Source organism: Pteropus medius, unplaced genomic scaffold (genome assembly GCF_902729225.1).
Source record: "Pteropus medius unplaced genomic scaffold, Ma_sr-lr_union100, whole genome shotgun sequence".
NCBI classification, from domain to species: domain Eukaryota; kingdom Metazoa; phylum Chordata; class Mammalia; order Chiroptera; family Pteropodidae; genus Pteropus; species Pteropus medius.
The window spans coordinates 330682-344919 of NW_024353517.1; positions in this window are offsets into that span (position 1 = coordinate 330682).

The following is a 14238-nucleotide window of genomic DNA, read 5'->3' on the forward strand; positions in this document are numbered from 1 at the left end:
AAATAAGTGTAATAAAATTTATTGTTTGGATAGATTTTTAATGTGAATTGAAGCAAAAAGATTTTCTGATAAATAAAGCATTTAATCAGTTAACCCTATTTTTGTGCTTTACAGTAACGTTTAAGTTTTTAGTTTCCAAGTGCAAATGCTTCAATGTCATCACAAAATTTGTTTTTGTTTTTGTTTTCCTGGACACTTGCCCCATGGAAATATTGGAAGATATGTATATAGCTTAATAGTGTTTCCTCACTACTATGCAAATTTACAGTGATGTATGAAGCCATAATATAACAGTATGTACGCGGTGGGTTTAGGAATTGCCTGTGGTGGGGGCAGAGATAGTGGGCGAACAAGATTGTTTCATCCTTCTTTTCTGGCCAAGCAATGTAGAAGCAACTATGGTGGTGATAGCAAGCCATTTGTATAACTTTGCAGGCCACCTCTTACCAAGCAGAATCAACACTCGCTGAAAGAAAGGTTAAGAATTATTTAAAAGTATCTTCCCTTAAAGCTTTGCTCAAGAGTAACTGGCTCCTGAAGTCTAGCTAAACTTTTGAAGTGTATGACAGTGTTTAAATGAAGGAGTAGTGGTCTACTTACAACAGAATCTTTAAAGTCGGAGTGCCTGATGATTTTCATTCTAGAGCTGCAGCATGGTGTTAGCCACATGTAAGGAAATAATTAAAATGGCAAACCCGTATGGTGCTTACTATGTGCTCTGCATGTTAACCTGTTATATAATATTCATAGTCACCCCAATAATGTAGGTAACATTATTATCCTCATTTTACATGTGAAGAAACAGACACAGAGAGGTTTAGAAACTTGTCCAAGGACATCATATTATTACCTTTTCTCAGGGTCTTGTATGTGCCAGGCACTAGTTCCTCAAGATCACCATGCTAAAGCACTGTGCTATGTAGCACTTTATAGATTGTTAATTTCAAGCCTTACAATCCTGAGAGCTATCAATATGTCCATTTTTTCAGCTGAGGAAACTGAGGCTTATTTTTAAAGAACATAAAATATCTAAAGGGGAAATAGCCAGATGGAAGGGAGTAGCCATACAAGTGGCCCCTGTTTTTCCTACCCTGAATTTCCCTTTCCCCCTGCTGCTTCTACCTCACAGGCCCCCAACATGTTATTGTTCCATCCTTAAAGGTCAGATACAAATACAGATTCAAACACTATCAAGGAAGACTTACATAAGTCCCAGAGAAGAGGAATATGGGTCTCCAGAGTCAGACAGAAACAGCCGAATCTTGACTATTCCATTTAATGGAATTTTACTTCCACTTAATTTGACTTTGGGGAAATTTTTTAATTTAAATGGCCTCTTTTTTCCTCATCTGTCAAATGAAGATTATAACGGTTTACATCATATAGTCATGGTGAGGGCTAAATGAGGTCATTCTTATGAAGCACTTAACAAAGCATATTCAGTAAATAATAACATTAACAATAATAATAATGGAAAGGATATCAGGTTGTTTTATTTTATTATTACTTTCAAGTGTACAGTACATTGGTTAGACATTTATATAGTTTATAAAACGATCCCCTTAATTGCTCTTTCTCTCTTCTGGTTCTACATCTAGCCATTAAATTAATCCTAACTGCATTCCCTATGCCATACTCCCCAGCCCCGTAACCATCCATCAACTACTAATTTGTACTTCTATAACCTTTCTCCCCATTCTCTTAGCCCCTCAACTCCCCTCCCCTCTGGCCATCACTAGATTGTCCTCCATATTTGTGAGTCTGTTTTCGATTAGTTTTGTTCTTTTTGTTTCTTAGATTCCGTATATAAGTGAAATTATATAGTATTTATCTTTTTCTGTCTGACTTATTTCACTCAGCATAATAACTTCTAAGTCCATCCATGCCGTTACAATTAGTAGGATTTCATTTTTTTAATGGCTGAGTAATATTCCATTGTATACATGAACCATAACTTCTTTACCTAATTGTCTGTTGATGGGCTTTTAGTCTGCCTCTACATCTTGTCTATTGTAAATTGTGCTGCCATGAACATAGGGGTACATAGATCTTTATGAATTATTGTTTTGGTTTTCTTTGGATAAATACCCAGAAGTGCAATTGATGAGTCAAAAGGTATATCTATTTTTAATTTTTTGTAGGATGTCAGTTTTTAAGGGAATTCATCACTAGACCAGTATCAAACGTGCTCCATGAATCATTAGTTCCTTGAACTAGTAATGAGACTCTATATAAAGGAATAGGAGGGTAAAAAAGTAAAATAAATATAGGAAACTCTGGTTTAAACAAAATTAAACCAAATGTTTATTACAGAACTCTTCCAACACTTTAATAGTCAGTATTGTTGGTGGAGCTGTAGGAGAACAATATAGAAGGCAAGTGTTTCTAACCCACGGGAACGTCTTTTTTCTGGGGATCCATTAATCTTGGGGACCCTTTGGGAGACCCTCTACTAGACAAAATCCTGGTTATACCTTAAATTAGTTAAGAAAAATAGGAAATTCTTCTTTTATTCTATGATATATAATAGAGGTAAAAATGGTATATTCTAACATTTTCAAATTTATATAACATCCCATATGTTAGAAAAAATTTTGGGCTTTAGGAGAAGTGGGATATGGTTGCAACATTTTTTGATACTAACTAGAATAGAATTAAATCTCAGCACAGAGGTCAAAGGTAGGCTTGGGGAAGGGCAGAGAGGGAGGGAGGAGAGCATCTCACCTAGGAGAACAGGGAAGGGAGAGGAACTAGAGAGTGGAGGTCTGCTGGACGGATGCATGCATGATGGGCTCCAGGTTACAGAAAAAGCCAGAAAAGGGGCGGGGGAGAGAAATGTCCTTTGTAACCCTGGACAATCAAGGAGGGGGATCTTGAGGATGCCAGAGGGTCCAGATTTTTGCTAAGCACCACCTTGTTTACCCTCAGCTGTTTCTGTGTAACCAGAGGCAGTTTGTGCAGGAATTTTCATCCTACGCCAGTGTACTTATTTGCAAGTCAATGGAGACAATAACTAGTGAAAGTCAACACTGCTTTGAATGATTTGTAAGTTTCTTTAGAAAACATGATTGACTGTGTCCGAAGGGCAGCTCCAGGTGATCTCACAGTAGAAGTATGGCTGCCTATTATTTGCAGTGGAATTGGTATTCAGTGGCACCCTAAATGGTATTTAGGGCACCATAAGGCCAACTCACAGCATGAACCCTGAGGAACATTTATAGTGAAGTCCACTGCCTATCTCCTTCTCATCAGCCTCCCCAATTTAACTCCTAACATCCACTTCATTTTCTAAGTTGGACATCTCAGAACTATCTTCGATCCCTCTGTCTCCCAAGCCATGCATCCAAAGAGTCACCAAGTGCAACTGATTTAAGTCCAATGTAGTATTTTGTTTTGTTGTTAAATGATTAAATAAGTGCATCCTCACAGAAACATTGACAAGAAGATGATGCAGAAGGGGGGCTCCCTCTCAATTCCACTGGCAATATTTTCTAGTATTTTTTTCATGAAATTTTCTATCAAGTTCTGTATACAACTTTGAATCTAGATTTGGTTTTTGTGGGTTTTTTAAAAATCTGTTTTCGATTCTCTCGCTTGCCCTCATTCACCACAACTTTTCAGTCCTTTCCTTGTCTGAAATAAAGTATTTCCTGTCTCAAAGAACACAAGAGGAATCAAAACAAGCATGAGTCCTGTTGTCATGGAGCCTACAAGCAATATACATATCATTCCTTTCCCCCATCTTTAACACAAGGAGCCGCATACAGTTTATACTCTTCTGTACCTTGCTTTTTTCCCCTCTTAACATTATATCTTGGAGATCATTTTATATCAGTTCTTCATTCTTTTTTACATTGTATATTATTTCCTTGTATCCTTGCATCATAGTATAACCAGTCCCTATTGATGGACATAGAAGGCGTTTCCAGTCTTTTACTATTGCAAACAGTACTACAATAAACTACCTTATACATATGGCATTTCGCAGAGCCATAGCATAGATTCCTGGGAGCAGGGCTTGGGTAGAAATTGCCAAATTGCCCTCAACAGACGTTTACCAAACAACATTCCATCAGTAATATACAAGAGTGCCAGTTTCTCCACCACCTCGAGACCTTCTTTATTCTCCTCTGAAAAACCACTCGGTGTCCTAGGGAAATCCGATAGCTGATAGAACTGAAGGAGAAGTAAAGGTGAAGAGAAAAGATTCCTTCCTCTCTGGCCTCCGAGGGACTTTTCTGCATGGAGGTCTGGGTTTATTTTTAAGGTTCTATTATTCCTTAGAAAAAGCAAGAAAACCCTACAATGCTACTACGCAGGTGCCACAAAGAGGAACAGATTTCTTTCCTGTGTTTTCAACTAAACCAACCACTTTAAAAGATACAGGGTGCCGTTCAGGGTTGTTGGAGCAGTAGGGGAACACATAGCTGATCCACAATCAAATGGCCACTCGGGAGAGCAATCTGTGTGCTCTTACCCACAGAGCAGCCAGTTTCAACCGGAACATGTGCAGGGCCCATTTGCCAGCCCCTTTGTGTGATGGTTACACTCCCCATCTTAGCGGCTGGGGCAGGTTAGGACAGAGCGCCCATGTTGTACAACAGTATATCTGAGCTGCCCTTTATGCCTACCTATTTCTTTCCCTGCTTTCACCTCTTTGTGTGTTTTTAATGGGGATAAGTGTGAGATGTACTGGAGTGCAATCACATTGTGGTCTTAAAAGGATCTCTGATGATAGAAAATATGTCAATTTATTATTTCCCTCGGGACAGGGAAAAAAAGTACAAAGGTTCAGTGGATGATGAAGATAATACTTGTGCACTGTATAGCATTTTTCAACAAAAGATTTTAAGGGGATTTTCCTTTAAAAAATATTTTAGTCCCATTTTGTAGGTGGGGAGACAAGAAGATTTCGTAGTGACTAAAATGTCCTAGCGGTGGGACCCTGCATAGAGTCAGCATCTCTATGATCCTTTCCGGGCTCTTTTCACTCCCTCTAGTGGAATTTGGTTCTTCACATCAGAGTTTTGTACAGCAATAGCAAGCACTGTGCTATTGTGCGGATCTTTTGGGTACCAGAGCCACAGTTTCATCAAATCTTCAACCGGATGGCTCTGTCTGTGATCCGAGCTATCTCATGTACCTACAGCTCCAGTTTCCTTAAATAACAATTAGCCCAGCAGATCCTGGGCTGCTCTTGAATGCAGGAAGCATTCTGGTGAGGCTGAGCAAGGAGGTGGCCGCTTGTTATTTGTCATGCAGGGTCATTCATAATGAATCAACAAAGCATTGACAATAGTTTTCTTGTAAACTGAACAAACCTTATAAATGGTGTGTGGTCTCCCCTCCCCCATGAATTAGTTCCTTTGTCCTGAAATGTGTGGTTAGCACAGATATTCATTCTGCTCTGCTGGGAGTGTCAGAGTCTAGGGAGGCACCCGGAATGTGCAAGACAAGTCGACATTTTTCATTTTGGTCATCTATATCAGAGCTGGAAACATTTTATTTGTATCTTGAAAAGCCAGAGACAAAACATAGATGGAAAACATAGCAAACTTTCTAGACTATCTGAGTGATCAATTTTAGAACGTGAATGTGATAGCTACATCCTCTCTTTTATATATACAAAGATGAAAGGAAGTTGACTGTAGAAACAGTTTTTAAAATGCTTTGTATGACTGCTTGAAATTCATTGTATGATAGTCTGTTTTTTAAAAACCTAACTAAGGAGGGCTATAGTACTTAGAAAGAAACTAATTGCTTTAAGCCTTTCCTACTCAGTGTATGCTATTCTCTGCTGTTATATAATCTTGAATTTTGAGCAACTGAATTAAAGAAACAGTGTCTTAAAGTAAATGGGCAAACATCATTTGTTGTTGGCATCTTCTTTGGCTCCTCGGGAGAGAGGGAGGAGGAGGAGATTTCTTAGTTAAATTTACCATAACTTAAAGTTCATAATATCAACCTTATTTATCAAAACACTGAAACAAAAATTCACAGAATCGAAAAGAGCAAATCTATGTGTAGGGAGGTTTTTTAAATCTTGAAGTGTTCAAGTATTGCTACTTGTCTTTATAAAAAGGCAAATTATGATGGCACAATTTCTGACATGTTACCGGATAGATTCTGTGTTGGAATGTATATTAGCTCAAATTGATAGATTGCTACATGAAAAGAACTGCAATATTCAAACTTGACTTTATGTCTAAAATTAGTTGCAGAACTATACCACATTAATACCATCTATTTCATTTCAGATATAATTTTACTTAATGGTAAATGTTTATTCGATGTGTTTTTCTCTATTAAAAAGCTTTGTCAAAATCATTGCTAATACATGAAAACAAGTCAATGATTAAGATCACATAAACCCATGTAATATATATATTCAATCCAGAATTGTTTTAAGGTTATTGTAGCTATAGTGTTTTCAAATAAATTATTTGAATATAAAAGTAGATTATGTATTTCCCCTGTGGCTGGCCAAATGTCTTTTCAACAAAGGGTAAAATAAGAAGGCTATTTTTTGTGTAAAAGAGTGATCTTTTTAGTCATGCTTGGCTGCCTTTTCAGGACTGTCTCCATTTATAATGAGATATTCTTGAACTCATTTGAACCAGAAAGTTTAGTAAATTTGTGGTACATTTTTACATGAAATATTATGATTTGTTTAAAATGACCAAGGCCAGAGCAAATCGAGAGTAGATTAATGATTGTTTTGATTTCTAGATTATAATTTTGAGCTGCCATTGAAATTGGACAAAATCTAGAATATTGAAAATACATATTTATTTACTTTATTATTTCATACTTCTTGGCAGTTCTGATTTCATCTTATTGTCTGCTTAAAGGTATACTTGCTATTCAAATCTCAGTTAAGTCTCCATTGAACCTGTCAGAAAGACTATCATAACAATAGTTTTTATAGTCATATTTTTCAGGGTTCCTGACATTGAAAGTTGGTGATGGCCCTTCCAGAATAATGAGGAAATGTGTTTCCTATAAATTTTATGGCTCTGATTTGAAGTAGATTTGACTTATGCAAATTTGTAAATATTAACGTTTTTTTCCTTATGAACATAGTAGAAAATTCCTGAGAATGAAAACACACACACACACACACACACACACACACACACACATAATCTCGTAGTGGTAAAAGGGATCTTTTTGAAAACTGAAAGTAAATTTTGTCATGTTCATTAACATAGGAAAACATGTTTATGTTATTCGCCAGAGTTTTAAGATTTTCTATATTTAATTATTTTTTCTTACATACCTGACGGTCATTAAAAAAACTTTTAGTTATATATTTTTTGCAATAACCATTAGAAAAATAAGTTAATAGACCTTAACCTTATATCATACATAAATCAACTCGTATTGTGCTCATTTCCAATCTTATTTCTCTAATTATACTTTGAAACAGACACATTACTTGTTTTATATTTGTATTTCCTTCAAACTTTCTATTTTCTCTTTAACTCCTTTGCAATAAATGCCTTTTTTTCCCCTATTCTTTTTCCTTTCCCTTGATTTTTACAGCAAATGATGTGTCATAGCTCTCCTGAAATTGACTATTCTTTTCAGAAAAGAATTTGGAGGGGCGGCCTATGGTGTTACACTGAAAGTCACCCAGCTAAAATGAGTTACTTCATTTCCAAATAAAAACAATAGTGTTTTCATGCCTGTACTTATTATTATTCTGAGAATGTACTAATTTGTTACATCCAAGATGACGGTTCGTTGGGTCTGTGAAAAGGGCAGTGTGCCAACTATAGCAGGGAAGTAAAAGGACTTCTTTCATGGGAAGTAGTGGGACAGAAAGTAGCCCGCAGTTCAGTGGGTATCAGGAGGCACGATGCCAGTGGAGTCATCCCAGTATCAGGGTTTCCTGTGTTGGGTTCTGAATCAAGCAAAAACTATGATTTCACTAAATGTCAGGCTGGGCAGCCAAATTTTCAAATCCGCTATTGCTCTAAGGAGCAACTGATAAATGTTTTATCCCTGTAGGCACTGGCTGATGTGGCACAAGGGTTTTGAATGAGTGCAGTGCATTATTACTTTTGGCATTAAGCTTAGATAATTGTCTGCTTACCCTGAGCTGGTAATAGCAAAATACAAGTGGAGGATATTTTTAAAAAGTAAAACTACAAAATAGATTTCTCTAGACTCCTATGGATTTTTTTTAACTGCTGTTCGTCTCCCCTATTAAATTTGAATGATAATGAAGTTTGATTCTGTACCTTTATTCGGCTCTAAACCAGGGTGGTCTCATAATTTTGTTTTACATGCATGACATTGCTTAAGGTCATTAGTTGTAAATCATAGTATAAAAAGGCTGAAAATATATTCAGCACTTTGTAGTTTCCGAATACACATTTAAGAGCTGCTATGAAAAGTCGAGACCTACATGGCAGATTTTCTGGCACTGAATGGTCAATTTAGTGATGTAGATTAGTGAAACCAAACAGTAAGTGGAGAGGGACTATAATAATGCTTTGATATATCCCTCTGTTGAAGCATATCCTGGTTGATCCATTTTCTGTTATCGTAATATTTTTGCCCTATAGCAAAATGCTCTCTACTCTTATTTTTAAAGAATATAACCGAGATAAATGATCAGTTTTTAAAAATAATTTTTTGTGCCACTAAACTAATAAATGAAAAACAGATTTGGATTTATGAATTGAATTTTATTTTGTGGGAGTAAAACTTCCCTTTGGGAATGTTTCCTTGTATTTGTCGTTTTCTTTTAAGGTAAAGTTTAAATTCATGGTCCTTTTTATTTTGAAGAGGAGAGTACTTTAAATAACATTTAAACAACAACCCTTTTAATAATAGTAGTATTATTTTATCTAATTCTTGAAATAGGTCTTACTTAAAAATGTGACTGACCTTACCTTGGTGTTTTGAGTCCTATTTCAGTTCTGTAACTATTTATGTTCCTAGAAAATGAAAACACATTCTGCCTTTTGAATTTTTCATAGATTGCAAATTTTGTTTTCTGGACAATTACTTCAGAATTAAGGGCTGTGTGTATTATTTTTTTTTCCATTCCAAATGGAAACTGGCTGAATTTATAATGAAGATAACTGAAAATTTGAATTATTTAAAAATAAAAACGAAAATACACCGTTGTAACAGATTTTAAATGAAGTAGAATATCAAGTGGACGGCTAATTTTGCCTTTCCAAAATGTTGGATATTTAACCCTCAGAATAATTAAATATTTGTAATAAAGCAGTTAATTCAAGCAGTTTATTGCTGTAATTTGCAAAAGTACATTGAGCTGCTTTCTTTTCAGCTCATTGATGGAGGAACAAACATTTCTTTAATAAGACTACAGCACATTCTAATTTTGTTGCAAAAGCTTAGATAAGGATCAGGCCCCCTCTGAATCACTGCGTTGACCTATGACATTGAAAGTGCTGAAGCTCTTTGGCAAAAGAAGAGTTAGACAGTCATTATTATGCACAGGACTTTCCAGTTCTAAAGGGGCTCTGTGCTTTCTCTCAGATAGACTTTGTTTGTTGGAAATGAGAACTGTATTTTGGCAGCAAAGGACCAGAACTGAAGCTACTCTGCAGGCAGACTCATTATGACATAATCCTTCATTAATCCTCATTCTCTATTAATAGATCATGCAGAAGTTTTGCTTTAGTTGATCATCTTCATCAAGGAGCTATGGAAAAGCATTACCGGTGAAATACCCACCTCTGGTTTTAAGGCTGCTGGTTTATATTTATCTTTATTACTTGCAAAGATTAATGGTGAAAATAATCTCTTGGATTTAGCTTTGTATACAAATGACACATGAGCACCTTAAAAAATCTGATGTAACTGGATCTTGGTGTTTAAAGGGTAAAACTCACCTGCGAAGAAAATATACCATTTAACAATAAAAAAGACAGGTTTATCAGGCTAAAATTTCCCCTAGCGAAATAAAGGGGTTCTAGTTGTAGAAGCGTGGGAATGGTGGCTAAACAGTCCAAGTCTCCACAGTGCTTCAGCAAACAAGTTGTCACACAACATATGCATGTTAGTGTTACTAAACAGATGTGATTATACTTGAGAAGATGAAATTTTTGAGGTAGATAGGTGGTCGTACATCTGCTTTAGAAATACGTATATGTGCTTGTTTTAGTCCAAATTGGCTAGATCAATGATTAGAGTTGCAACATCCTATTGTTTGTTAGGTTTTCTTCCCGTTTTACAGCATTTTGGAACTCAAGTAAAAATGTATTTAGAGAGAATAAATGTGCTTTGCTGGGTTTATTTTTGGCACTTGTGTTGTTTATTTTTTTTTTAATTTTGTAACACCCTTGAGGTCACTGGTGAGCCAGAAGTTCTCAGAGCAGGTCTGACTCATCAGCTCAGCCTGCCATCTCCCTGAGTACCATTGGCCTCCTACTCAAACTGACTCACTGCACACCAAGTCCTTGCTTATCTTTGTTGCTAGACCCAAAACCTCATTGGAAGGTTTAGTTTAGGGACATTCGGAGGAGATTCTAATGATATTTTTTTCATCTTTGGTCCACAGATTGAATATTATAAAATGAAATACTATCAAATGGAGAGATTATTTGGTTAAGCAGTATGTACATTTTCCTAGAGGTGTGTGCTGGATCACCTTTTTCTGTGTTTGCCGGGTGATTGTTCTGGTAGGACGGTGCTCTTAGTGTTGAGTCATTAATGGAACTTGTGCCTCTATCGGAACTGGCTGACAGCCCCAGATTAATCCCTGATAATGCCACTAATACCTGTAATATTAGAAAATATGCATGTCACAAAAAAAACTGTAAGGATATGTTTTTATATTGTTTTGGACATATTTGTGAGTTAAACAAAACTCAGAAGTTAAAGAACTTCACAAATGCACAAATCGTAATGGTTTATTTGGCTTCTAATCCAGTCCGTCTCATCTCATAATGTTTTTATTTACATTCTACAGCAAAGAGAGCTAAGATTTATTAAACAATTATTATAAATGGACCACCTCCCTAGGTAGTTTATGTAAGTCATCTAAATTTATTGTAGAGTTAATAGTCTAAGCTAATTGAAAGATAATTACCATAGAACTCTAAGGCAAAAGCTGCATTTTTTAAAGTGCTTGATATTCAAACTGTTGGAATCTAGGTTTGACATCAGAGGTGGTCAGAGGACAGTCCATCTAAAGGCTGAAAGATAAAAATATGACTAGGGGTGCTGGCGATCTGGTGGCTCTCCTTCTGTTCATCAGAAGTGGTTGGCGGTGGATAAGACAACATAAACTACAAGTAGATAATATTTAGCCTCAAAAGGGTGTCTTCACAACAAAAGTTCATACTCTTAGAATCTACTAAATAAGAACTTTGAAGTTACCATGACAAAGCCAAGACCTGCAAAACTGAAAAGCTAGTCAATCTCCCCATGGGGGGCAGTTTTTCAGAAATGTTTGGCTGGATTTTCGTTTATTTGCCAAGATTTTTGCTTAGCAATAATAACATAACATTTCGTTACTTTATATTTAACAAGATTCTATACAACAAAAGTATTGTTGCATATAAAGAAAATAGGGAATAGAAAATGTTTGAGAAATGAGTATTTAAAATTTAATAAAAATGAGGATCATAGCAATGTGATCTTGGCTTTTCTTGCTGCGTTTTCTGGTTTTCATATTTACCAGCCCCAGAGCTCCCCACCAGACCATTTCAAATCACTCTTGGACAGAAATCATTCTCCCCTATATTGTTTTCCTATTGCTGTGGTAATTACTACAAATTTAATGGCTTAAAACAACACAAATTTATTAACTTGCACTTATGGGAGTCAGATGTCGAAAGCAAGTCCACAGGGTTGCATTCCTTTTCAAGGCTCCAGGGGAAAATCTTTCCTTGACGTTACTAGCTTCCAGAGACCACATACATCCTTTGATTTGTGGCACCTTCTTCCATCTTCAAAGCCAACATGTAGCATAATATGTGTACATTTCTTTTTCTCTGTTTCTTGGCTTCTTGTCACATGCTATCTGACTCTGACTCCTCCTGCATTTCTCTCATAATGACTCCTGCAGTTACATCAGGCCCACATAGATAATCCAAGATAAACTCCCCATCTCAAGTTCCTTAACTTGATCACCTCTACAAAGTCCCTTTGCCATCCAATGTAGCATTCACATTCATAGGTTCCAGAGATTAGAGTGTAGACATCTTTAAGGACCATTATTCAGCCTACCACATCCCCTGACTCCCAGAGAAGAGTAGAGGACTGTTTTCCATGTCCTTGGGCATGTAATAGTGGTGAGATCAGTGGTTCTCAACCTTGGCTAGGGAACTTTTTAAAATCCTAATGCCTAGGGTGTACCCCAGACCCATTACATCAAATCTCTGGGGGCGGCTCCCAGACATCATTTATTTTTAAAGCTCTCCAGATGATTCCAGTGTTCAACCAATGTTGAGAACCACTCATTCATATGTTTTCTTATCTTTTTGAAGGCCTTCTGAGGGGCATGGCCTGGATAAATGAAGGTACTTTAGTTTCACCAAACTGACTTCAGAGTCTAGTGAGAGATGAATCTTAAATATGCTGGTTATGTAAATTAAAAAAAAATTTTCTTCTTAGAATTTTTTCTATAATAGTGTAAATTCAGTGCAACATCTCACATGTTGTTTGAGTTATAAATTAATGATACTGAATGTAATTCAATATTCTGGAATTGCAACTGGCTTAATGGTGCATTACATGAATTTGAATCCAAAATAATTCCTGCCTCTCTATAATTGTATTCATGTCTTCACTTAAAGTTTACCTCTCCAAATGGCTAGAAGGACCTGATGATTCAGGAGAGCTTATTTTGGTTGATATTTGGATATTCAATTAATATACAGTCACTAAATCATCAAGACCTTTGCCCATTACATAATCTTGATTCTTCTCTTCCAGTGTGGAGATACAGATACACATATATACCTTGAGATAATTACTCCTTAAAAAGAGAGATAAAAAGAATTGAGATTATTTTTTACTGCATTGACTGAATTTTGGATTGCTCATGGATTTTTATTAATTATTTCTATTTTCTAAGATATATTGTATACTGGGCTCCATTGAGGAAATGGGTTTAGGAACAGTTATGTGATATCATTAACATAAAATGATCAGTTGCTATTTATGTTTTGATGCTGCAAAGACAACAAAGAATATAGTGGCTGCATTTTCCAGATGTGGACATAAAGTTTAACAAACAACTTATGCCCTACTTTCACATAAAAGAAGAAGCGTGGAAATGTTGTATATATTCTACATTACTGGATCACATAGGGCATTTTCAAAGGTCATGGGAACAATGAATAAAACTTTGGAAATCAACCATTCTCCAGATTTATTCCGAAAGTAGACTTGTTTCTAAGTCATTTGTTAGATTCTTATTAATAATTTAAATAATGGGAAGTATTTATTAATAATAAATAAATACCAATATAATAAATAATATTGTATAATATGCCCAGTTGATCAACTGTGTTCATTACAGAATGTGTTCATTAGCATTTTTGACAAACACTAAAAACACAAAAAAATCCCATACAAAGCAAGCATTATATCAATGCAAAGGTAGTAATAGCTACTTAATAGACTTTAAATAAATTACCTCATTTAATTTAATCCTCACAATAACTTTGATAAAAATACAAATAATACTTCATTTTACATATGATAAAAATAAGAACTGGGGAGGTTTAGTAACTCTGTCAAAATCATACAAGTAATAAGTGGCAAAGCCAAGAGGCACACCTAAATGTGATTCTTAACTACGCTGCACCACTTCACTTCAAACTTATTAAAGATGTTAACTAACTTCCAAGTGCTGTAGATTCACAATTGTAAGAACTAAGATCCCAGACCAAGAGAAAAAAGCAAGCACAAGCCAAAGCTTTGTGGCCAGGTTGATTTGTAGGACATAATGCAATTAGAATGAGAGATTTTAATACAAAAGAGAGGTTTTCTGGACACTTGATTTTTCGTTTGGAATTATATCACATGCTTCTTTACCATCTTCAAGATGATATTGATTTTTCTTTGTGTGTGTTCCACTTTGAAAATTCTGATCATTCGGAGGCAAATTAATTTATCACATTTCATTTTTAGCCTATCTGTAAAATATCTCAATTTTATTTTCAAAAATCAGTGTTTCTCAACCTGAATCTTAAATCTCAGGGATTAGAATTGCCTGCTTGGTAAAAATATACTTCCTGGATC